Here is a 10,283-nt window from a genome sequence, read left to right as displayed (position 1 = left end):
TGTGTGCGTGTCCAAAAGTGGAAGGAGGCACACGGGAAGTCAGAGTAGGAGAGAGGTGTAAAGATGCTCAGTGTCTGTTTTCAATGGATTCAATTTTAAGCGGACCCTGCCATTTATTCAGTTAGACACAGAAGCATAGGTGTTTGTAGATCAGAAAGACTCAGGAGCTGTGGAAGCTAATAGGAAGGACGACTAATCCTGACTTGGTTTTATGTTTTTAAAAAGGGGCCTCTAAGCTGAGTCATGAGAATTAGCTAGGCACACACCAGTACAGAGGTCGGTGACTGCATCTCTGCTTCACCTTACCTTCCTCCAGGTTCCAGACTGGCGGGGCCGCCTCTGTCTGTCTACGACGTTGCCACTCATAACGGCAGAGACACAGGAGGCGATCGCGGCAAACTGTATGTAGCTCCTGAAGTTTCTGGCTTAGGGTCACACAAATCACGTATCCTCCACTTATTGGCCAGCGGAAGTCACATGGCCCATGCTGATGCAAATGAAGGGTGAACGGGGACACTTATTGGCCAGCGGAAGTCACGTGGCCCATGCTGATGCAAATGAAGGGTGAACGGGGAGGGGCCACACATACAAGCGAGTCAGGATGTGTATGGTCTGCCGTACAAAGCGCAACAGGATTCGGCGACAAGCTCAAGCCTGCGTTTCCCACAACCACCTAACCCAGGCGGGATATGATCTTCCTTTCCCAGGGGCATGCAGTCACCAAAGGAAGCAGAAACTTGAGTCCATGACAAGGCATCTGCCTGGCTGGACGAGCAGCAACCCACCAAAGGTTTCCTCATAATAAACGAACAATAAACACTTCACCGAAATCTTTAAACGGATAGAGGAGTTTAATTATGAGAATTTAATTTTCAGAAGCAAAAGCTGCTTTCATACAATTACAGCGAGGCAACTTTTAATTAACTTTGGAAACTTTTTTTTGCTTGGAAAATCTAATTAAAAATACTTAGGGACTATTAACATAACACAAGATTCAGGGGAGGAGCAGAAATAATATTGGGAAGGTGTGGAAAAGAGACCCAGGACAAGTGTCATGGGGGAATTAGGGTCACCTAAGTTTCCCCAAGCACTCCGTCCCTCTGGGGCTCTGGGGACACGGAGGAGTGTGTGTGCTCTTTCACGTCTGGCTCGCTGCGACCCCATGGCCCACCAGGTTCTTCTGTCCATAGTATTATCCTGGCAAGAATAGTAGAGTGAGTTGTTACTTCCTCCTCCAGGGGATCTTCTTGACCCAGGGATCAAACCCTTGCGGATTCCTTACCATTAGCGCCACCTGGGAAGCCCCCCAGGAAACAGAGTAGAGATTTTGCCAATAGTTGCAGCTTTGCAGGATTCCTCTAAGACGTGGAGTCTGGTGAGAGTTCTGCCTTTTCCTTCTTTGTTTGGGATTCCCTCGTCTCTGATTTAGGGAATTCAGAGGAGGGGTGAGTGGTTAGATTTGAGGTTCAGAAGAAATTTCAGAAAGTGACGTGATTCCGTAAAACATCAGGCTCCCCTGGGAGGGAACAGCAGAGTGGGTGTCTGTTAGCTTTGCAACTTATCTGCCCCTCGTGCATGCTCAGAGGATGAGAGTGTGCTCTCAACCACAAGTCTCAGGGTGTTGGTCGGCATCACCAAGGAGTCTCTTAGATGTAATACAGATTCTCAGGCCCCCTCTCTTGGATGTACTGAATCGGAACGGGCATTTGAACACCAGGCCCAGGTGATTCATATGTACATTCAAGTCTGAGAAGCTCAAGAACTTGGCTGGGTGAGCCCCCAGTGTGATCTGCCCGCAACCTGTTTCAAAACTCCTTGGGCAGTCTGTTTATAGAGAGTGGACCCTCAGACCCTCTCCCAAACCAAGCGAAACAGAATCCTTGGAGTTAAGGCTTAAGGACCCACAGTTCAAAGAAGCCCCCCAAGACTCTGTGGAGCACAGGCAAAAGGAAGAATCCGAGTTTGAAATGGGGAAACCTGACCTCCACCTATTGCAGGACTTTAGGCAAATCTGAGCCCCTCTCTGGTCTGTTTCTCAACTTTCTCAACAACCAAGCAGAAAGTTGAATGATGTACCAGATTATTGGAGATCTGGGTCATTGCTGAGACTCCCTAGGGCTCTGAAGTCTGTCAGAACAGCCCTCTGGGTGGACCCCACCTTCCCAGTGAAAGCAGAGACAGAGGGGTCTCTGCCAACCCACTGGGGACCTCCAGGAGGCAAGGGCGGGGTCCTCTCCCTGCTACAGAAATGTGGCTTTCTCAGGAAGTTCCTTCTGCAACTCTAAGATCCACACAAAAAAGAAAACAAACACGCACTTCATTCTCAAGTGGCTCTGCCTCCCCCAGCCCACCGGGCCTCCCGCCTGCCCACCACGGGTTCCAAATATAACTAGCTGACCCAGATTTCTGAACCTAAGCGCCTCCGTCAGGGTGTGTGCAGGCGGCGGGGGCGGAGCCGGCGGGAGGAACTTTAGTGCTACACTGACCCCCTGTGGAAGTCAGAGGCGGCGGCCACGCCTCCCACCTCGCGCGCCCCGCTCCCCGCAAACCCGCACCTCCGCCCCCCGCCCCGTGCTCCCAACCAGGCCCTCCGACAGCAGCCGGACGCTCTCAGGGAGGGCCGTTCAGCAGCGGCCACCTCTGAAGCAGAGACCACGGGGCAAATCGGACCGTATCCCTGGGAACCCCGCCAAGGTCGGACAGAGGGCAAAGGGAGGGGGCGTGCAGGCCGCTCCAGCCTCTGTCGCCGGAGCTGGGATGTGGCTCCAGACTTCTCAGTAGGCTCCCAGCTCCGGAGCGAAGCCTCTTTCCTGCTCCGAACTCTTCCCCAAGGCCTTGTAGCACCCCAGGATGCAGTTCAGTCCTTAGCCTGGCTTGCAAGGCTCCCTAGGATCCAGTGCTGGCCTGCCTCTCCAGCCTCCTCACCCGGGCTCGGCGAGGTCAGGAGCATAGAAGCATGCCTACATCCCACAGTTTCCCTGCTGAAACCTTGGTCCAGGCTGCCGCTCCTCCCGAAGGCCTCCCCCAGCCTCCCCAGCGTGTCCCAACCTCACCAGACAGGAGCCCAGCAGAAGCTCTTCCTCCTCTCCAGCCTTCCCTGATCACGCCAGCTCCGGCAGGAGAAGGAGGCCAGAGACCTGGGTTTGCACCTGCGCCTGCCTCTCCCCTCCCTGAGCCTCGGTTTTCTCAGCTGTGCTGTGCTTAGTTGCTCAGTCGTTTCTGACCCTTTGTGACCCGCCAGGCTCCTCTGCCCATGGGATTCTCCAGGCAAGAACACTGGAATAGATTACCATGCCCTCCTCCAGGGGATCTTCCCAACCCAGGGATCGAACTCAGGTCTCCCACATTGCAGGTGGATTCTTTACCATCTGGAGGTACTAACTCCGGCCTCCTGTAGCTCCTAGGATAGGTGCGCGTGTGTGTGTGCTCATTTGCTTCAGTCGTGTCCGACTCTTTTGTGACCCTATGGACTGTAGCCCACCAGGCTCCTCCGTTCATGGGATTCTCCAGGCAAGAATACTGGAGTGGGCTGCCTTGCCCTCCTCCAGGGGATCTTCCCGACCCAGGGATTGAACCAACGTCCCTTATGTCTCCTGCACTGGAAGGCGGGTTCTTTACCAGTAGCACCGCCTAGGAAGCCCACCTTTGTTAGGCACTGAGATGTCATGAGATAGAGACTTTGGGACGTGTTAAGAAGGTACCGGGTTGCCTCAGTCACGGTGGTTTGTGCCATGCTCTGTCCTGCATCGCACAGAGGTTTTGTCTTACACCTTGGCCCCAGTGAAGGAGAGTGGCCATCAGAAACAGAGAAGCAGAGTTGAGCCTGGAATCCTGATGCCCAACTCTGTGCTGGCCACCAGAGACACCCAGATGCTCTAAGAAGCTTTTGGCTAGTGAAGGAGACAAAGCCATGAGGATGGCAGTTCAGATGGGTAAGGATTGGGCGGAGAGTAGGGCCCTTGAGCCAGTTTGGGAAGTCAGAGAAGGCTTCCTGGAAGAGGTGACATCTGAATGGAGAAACGGAGGACCAGTGTGAATAGGCCAGAAGGGCCATGACAGTTGACAGGAAAGCTCTGCTGATATAGGAAATGACCTCAGGGTGGGAGGGACCTTAAGAGTCCATGTGGCTGGGCTGAGATGGCGAAAGGCAGGAAGGCAGAGGAGCCAAATCACACACAAGACTCCAAAGGCGAGAGCAGTCAGAGCCTCAGGCAAGTTTTAAACAGAAAGTCATGTGGTCAGATTCCTCTTTGAGAAAGAGCCCTCTGCCTCAGGGTCAATGGCCACGGTACCAGGGGGCACCCCTTGATGTGACAGGCAACTTGCGGGGGGGGGGCAGTAAAAGAGTTAGATACAGCTGAGCAACTAGGCGCACACACACGATGGACATCCCAGGGGCAGCTTCCTGGCTTCATCCACCTCCTGAGCCCTTGAAACTTCACTCCTGAGAGTTTTCCTTCTATTTGCAAATTTCTGAGACGTGTGTGTGTGTGCGTGTGTGTGTGTGTTATGCCTGCCTTCATGAGCCTGTACATGGCTGTGTTGGAGAATACTGTGTGTGTTTGTCTTTCAGTGTTTGGGGCTCTTCTGTGTACCCCTTTACGGTACACTCTACTTGACATTCAAACGTGGGGGTTACATTGGTCCACCTGGGGTGGCCGGTCAGGATCCATGCCCGCAGCAGGAGGTGCGCAGGCGAGAGTCCGCTATGGGTTCATTATCTCTCCCGCAGGCACCCAGGCAAACTTATTAAAATGCTCATCTCACCCCAGCAGCCCCCGCTCGCCTTCATTTCTGGGACGGCCCGCCCGTCTCTCCGCGTGTGGCCTGGGAGCAGGGCCCCGCGGCTGGTTCAGGGCCTGCAGTCGGCTCGCCTCTCACTAGCTGGTGACCTTAGGCGCGCAGGTTAAACACTCGGTACTCAGTTTACTCAGCTATCAAATGGGTTGATGGTTAAGCCCATGACACGGGTTATCGGCCCACATGCACAGCACATCCGCTCTATTCCAAGCCCGAACATGTCAGGATTTTACTCATTCGTGGAGTCCATCAGCATGGCTTGGCCTCTGCCTGCCAAAGCCTACTCTTTCTCCAGCCATTCATCATTCAACTACCCATGAGGCCAACACTCTGTGAGTCATGAACAAGCTGAGGGTCACTCCCCTCCAAACTCCAGGTGTGCAGAGATGCCGAAAGGGAGCAGGGAATGCTTGTGCCATGAAGGCGGAAAGCGTGGGGGTGCTGTGGGGAGATGCTGAAAGGGAGCAGGGAATGCTTGTGCCATGAAGGCGGAAAGCGTGGGGGTGCTGTGGGGAGATGCGTGGGGTGCTGTGGGAGAGATGCGAAAGGGAGCAGGGAATGCTTGTGCCATGAAGGCGGAAAGCGTGGGGGTGCTGTGGGGAGATGCCGAAAGGGAGCAGGGAATGCTTGTGCCATGAAGGCGGAAAGCGTGGGGGTGCTGTGGGGAGATGCCGAAAGGGAGCAGGGAATGCTTGTGCCATGAAGGCGGAAAGCGTGGGGGTGCTGTGGGGAGTCAGGGGGTCAGGGAAGCCTTCCTGTAGGAGGGGTTATCTAAGCCATAACCCAAAAGGTGAGGAGGCATCCGCTGGGGGAAGGGAGGAAGGAGAAAGGGCCAAGCAGAGGGCACAGGTGATAAAGGGAGAAGCTTAGCTGCGGAAACTGATGGAGGATGGACCCGGGGTGGGGGGGTGGGGTGCTGAGGAGAGAGGGCACTGGGAAGGCTGACCAGACTCCGGGCACAGATACCCTGCTGATGCTGGTGGGTTTCCATGAAGGAGATGGGGACTGGCACCCTCAGAGGGGCAGAAAAGTCCAGTCGATACACAGAGGAGGATGAATGGGAGGGGACTAAACCAGATTCGGGAAGACAGAGTGTTTCCTGTGGGCCGGGCACTGTCCTCAGGTCCTTACCTGACTGTTACATTTCCTTCTCCCCAGAAGGAATGGAAGAGGAACTCTCGTTATCCCCACTTTCCAGATGAAGAAGCTGAGGCCCGGGGTCACACAGCAGTCAGGAGGCAGGCTGCGGGGAGAGGACCACCTGGCCTGAACGAAAAGGAGCATGCCAGGGCTTTGGAGACAGCTGCTTGGAACCAGGGTTCCACCCCTCGAGGCCAGGGGTAGGGTCCCAAGAGCCCTGGCTCCAGAGCTGCAGGTCCTGGGAAGGCTTTTCTGTTCTGCTCATTCAACTCCGTAAGTTGAGACAACTGATACCTCCTCTCGACCTCCTCAGCTGCAAAGTGGGCATGATGAGACCCTTGAGGATGAGCCAGAGGAGTAGGCACCCGTGAACGTCCCCCTCCCATCCCTGCTTCAGGGCACCAACCCAAACATCAGGCACTGACAGTGGATAGCAACCCCTGCCCTGCCCTGTTGCTCCCTCATAGGCTCACTTCACTGCCCTCATGACTCGTGCTTAGGAGTCTCACTTTTGTGTGTACCGAGAAGACACGTACAGGATGCTGTCTGTCATGACAGGAAGGAGCCTCTCCTTGAGACCCAAGAGGAATGGCTCGCTCAGCCTCACTCAGGAATAGGGTCCTCTGGACAAAGGCCAGTGAGGTGTGGGTGCTCCTTTCCCTCTTTGCTTTGGCTGCCGGGAAGCTCAGAGCCATGGATAAATTTGATCATCCAGCCCATCTGTTTTCTAGTGCTCTCTGAGAGGGCACGGTGTTGAGGGCCTTTCCACAAATGCAGGTGACTCACGGGCACACACTTAGGAGAACAAACGTTCCCTTGGGTATATCCTATGTTGCTACATGTATTTACTCCTAGCTCCAATTCCCTCACTCTTTTTCTCCCCCAAATAAGAATACACACAGAGCGCTTGACATTCTGTCCTTCAGAGATAATGTTCATGTGAACATTATGGTGAACGATCCTCCAGATGGGCATGAAATGAAAGTGTAATTTTACAAAAATGGGGTTGCCTAATTGACTCCACTACATGTCATGGATATAGCTTTTCATGTCGATGACTATAAATCCACATGACATATGGATTATCATAATTTATTTAGCCGGATCCCTATTTCTGTACATTTAGGTTATTTCTCATGTTGGCAATTACAAGGCAAGCTGCCATGGAATTCCTGGTGCAATTATTTTTCCCATTTCTGCAATATTCTTCTGATGAAAAATTCTCAGAAATGATCTCTTACTTTTGTTTTTAATCTGACAGTATTCTTTGCATTTATTGGTAAATCTTTTGGGGAACAAAAAGAAAAAAATACTCGTAACATAAAATAAATGATGGCATATTTATCCATTTATCGAAAACAATGGAATATTATTTAGCCATGAAAAGGAATGGGCACTGACACAGCCACAAGCGAGGGAACCTTGTGAACGTTTCACCAAGTGAAAGAAGCTTGTCCCCAAAAACCATGTCCCGTATGATTCCATTGACACAAAATGCCCACAGGAGGAAAATCTATAAAGACAACATAGGTTAGTGGTTGCTTGGGCTGGGAGGGATGGTGGGTTGGAGGGTGACAGCTAAAGGGTAATGGGCTTTCTTTAGAGAAGATGAAAATATTCAAAAATTAACAGGGTGATGTTTGCACAACTTGGTGAACACCATTCAATTGTACCATTGAATTATACAGTTTAATTGGGTAGATTGCGTGGTGTATATCTCAATAAAGCTGTTACAAGAACTAAAATAAAATACACGAAATGACTGTGAACAGACCCTTTAGGGCCTGAGGGGTAGCAAAAATTCAGCTGGAGGACAGGGGACAAACAGATGCCATCATGGGGCTCCTTGTCCTGGGGAAGAAACCAGGAGGCATGTCCTGGCCCCCAGACCTAAGACAGAGATGCCTGTGCACTCAGTCACTAAGTCGTGTCTGACTCTGTGACCCCTGGTCGGTAGCCCTCGAGGCTCCTCTGTCCACGGGATTATCCCAGCAAGTACACTGAAGTGGGTTGCCATTTCCTCCTCCAGGGGATCTTCCCAACCCAGGGATCAGGCCTGCGTCTCTTGCTTGTCAGGCAGATTCTTTACCATCTGAGCCACCAAGGAAGCCAACACAGAGATAGTGATGGCAGAAGACTCCCTCTGAGTTTTAGGGGGACACAGGAGACATTCCCAGGCCTACAGGGCACCCCCCAGTCCTACCTGTGTCCCCAACCCCATGTCCCCAAGCAGCTGGCTCCCAGCAGCTACAGAGGCCAGGAAGGCAGGCCGAGACCCCTCAGGTGCCCACATCACCGATGATAGATGGCTCGAAGCACTCTGATTACAACCACTTTTTCCCAGCAAACCTATTCCCCTGAAATGTGCTAATAAAAGCCAAGAAGCGAGAAACTGAAAAGAGGAAGAGAGAAAGAGCCATCAGATCTCCAAAAGCCGGGAAGGGAGGCAGGAGGCATCAGACCAGTTAGCACCCATTTCTCATTCCCACTTTATTGGGCTGGATCTTTGGGATCATCTGGGGGGCAAGTCCCCCCAGTCGACTGCAAGTAAAGCCAATAATCTCACCACAGCTCCACGACAGTATCAGCCTCCAAATCCCTGGCAGATAAACGGGCCACCGGGATTCTGCCATCTCTACTCCAGCAGCCAGGGCCGGGGGGAGGGCAGGTGGCCTCCACAAACTACCAGGGGGACCCCAACATCCAAAAGCGTCCCTCCTCCCCGCTACCTTCAGAAAGGCCTCCTCCACCTACCAGCCCATCCACTGGGTGGCACACAGCCTTAGAGCCAGAAAGGGAAAGTGAAAGCGGCTCCGTCATGTCCGACTCTTTACAACCCCACGGACTACGCAGTCCATGGAGTTCTCCAGGCCAGAATACTGGAGTGGGTAGCCGTTCCCTTCTCCAGAGGAACTTCCCAACTCAGGGATCGAACCCAGGTCTCCTGCATTGCAGGTGGATTCTTTACCAGATGAGTCACAAGGGAAGCCCAAGAATACTGGAGTGGGTAGCCTTTCCCTTCTCCAGCAGATCTTCCCAACCCAGGGATCGAACCCAGGTCTCCCGCATTGCAGGTGGACTCTTTACCAGCTGAGCCACCAGGGAAGCCCCTTGGAGTCAGGCTAGGGCTTAAATCCCATTTCCCAGTTTCAGGACCCTGAGCGAATGACTCTCTCTCTGAGCCTCAGTTTCCTCATCCACAGCACGGACAGTGAGGGCCACAGTCCACCTTCCACTCATCTCCTTGGGTTGTGAGTCACCGGACGAGATAAAAGGAATGAAGGCCTCAGCTCTTGAATGCCAGCCTGACTGCCCCAGGATCCCTGTGGGCACATAGTAACCACAGAGTCCCGAGTCCCCTCTCAAAAGAGGAATGGCTTTGGATACGGGGTGGGGCCCAGGAACCTGTATCTGGGAGAGCCACGCGGCCCTCCTGATGGGCGGGGAGGCAGGAGAGCCTCTGCCATACAAACTGACACGGTGTGGCCTCTCTGTGAAGAGGGGGTCCGACGGTGAACCCCAGGGGCGCAGCTCTCACCCTGCTCTGAGCCTCAGTTTCCTCACCTGTAAAATGGAAATCCACCTACCTGTCAGGATGTAAAGTATTCAGCATATAATGAAAGTGAAAGTGAAGTCACTCAGTCGTGTCCGACTCTTTGGAACCCCATGGACTGTAGCCTATCAGGCGCCTCCATCCATGGGATTTTCCAGGCAAGAGTGCTGGAGTGGATTGCCATTTCCTTCTCCAGGGGATCTTGCCGACCCAGGAATCAAACCCAGGTCTCCCGCATTGCAGGCAGACGCTTTTACTGTCTGAGCCACCAGGGAAGACTGAGTAATGAGTCCTCAGTAAATGGTACCTGCTATTTTATTATTTATCATTGAATACTATTATCAACCATTCAGATAACTTAGAACCTAAAAGTCATCATTTGTTTTTAATTTTCTACTTACTTATCTATCTATCTATAGCTGTCCTGGTCTCGCTGCTGCGCTGGCTTTTCTCCAGCTGTGGCGAGCGGGGGCTGCTCTACTTGCGGTGCATGGGCTTCTCGCTTGTTGAGCGCGGCCTCTAGGGTGCATGGGCTCAGCAGCTGTGGCACATGGGCTTAGGTGCTTCATGGCATGTTGGATCTTTCTGAACCCAGCGATGGAACCCGTGTCTCCTACACTGGCAGGCAGATTCTTTACCACTGAGCCACCAGGAAGCTCCTAAAGGCCATCATTTTTTAATATTATTTGCCTAAATTTTTTTTCCTTTTTTTTTATTCTTTCATTCAAGAAATGCAGGCTTTCTCAGTAATGCACGTTCAGTGTAAAAATTCAAGACATCTAAAAGTGTT

General features: G+C 52.7%; 1 long non-coding RNA gene across 1 annotated transcript; it reads right to left on the bottom strand.

Moving 5' to 3' along the window:
- Nucleotides 1–930: 930 nt before the first annotated feature.
- On the bottom strand, nt 931–6,934 carry LOC138988948 (uncharacterized). Its single transcript, XR_011465218.1, has 3 exons — nt 5,932–6,934; nt 1,283–1,420; nt 931–1,197 (listed from the first exon to the last, which is right to left on the bottom strand). It is a non-coding gene; the product is annotated as an uncharacterized lncRNA (long non-coding RNA).
- Nucleotides 6,935–10,283: the final 3,349 nt, after the last annotated feature.

Source organism: Bos mutus, chromosome 8, assembly GCF_027580195.1.
Source record: "Bos mutus isolate GX-2022 chromosome 8, NWIPB_WYAK_1.1, whole genome shotgun sequence".
Taxonomy (NCBI): domain Eukaryota; kingdom Metazoa; phylum Chordata; class Mammalia; order Artiodactyla; family Bovidae; genus Bos; species Bos mutus.
This window is presented reverse-complemented; position numbering and strand designations above follow the sequence as displayed.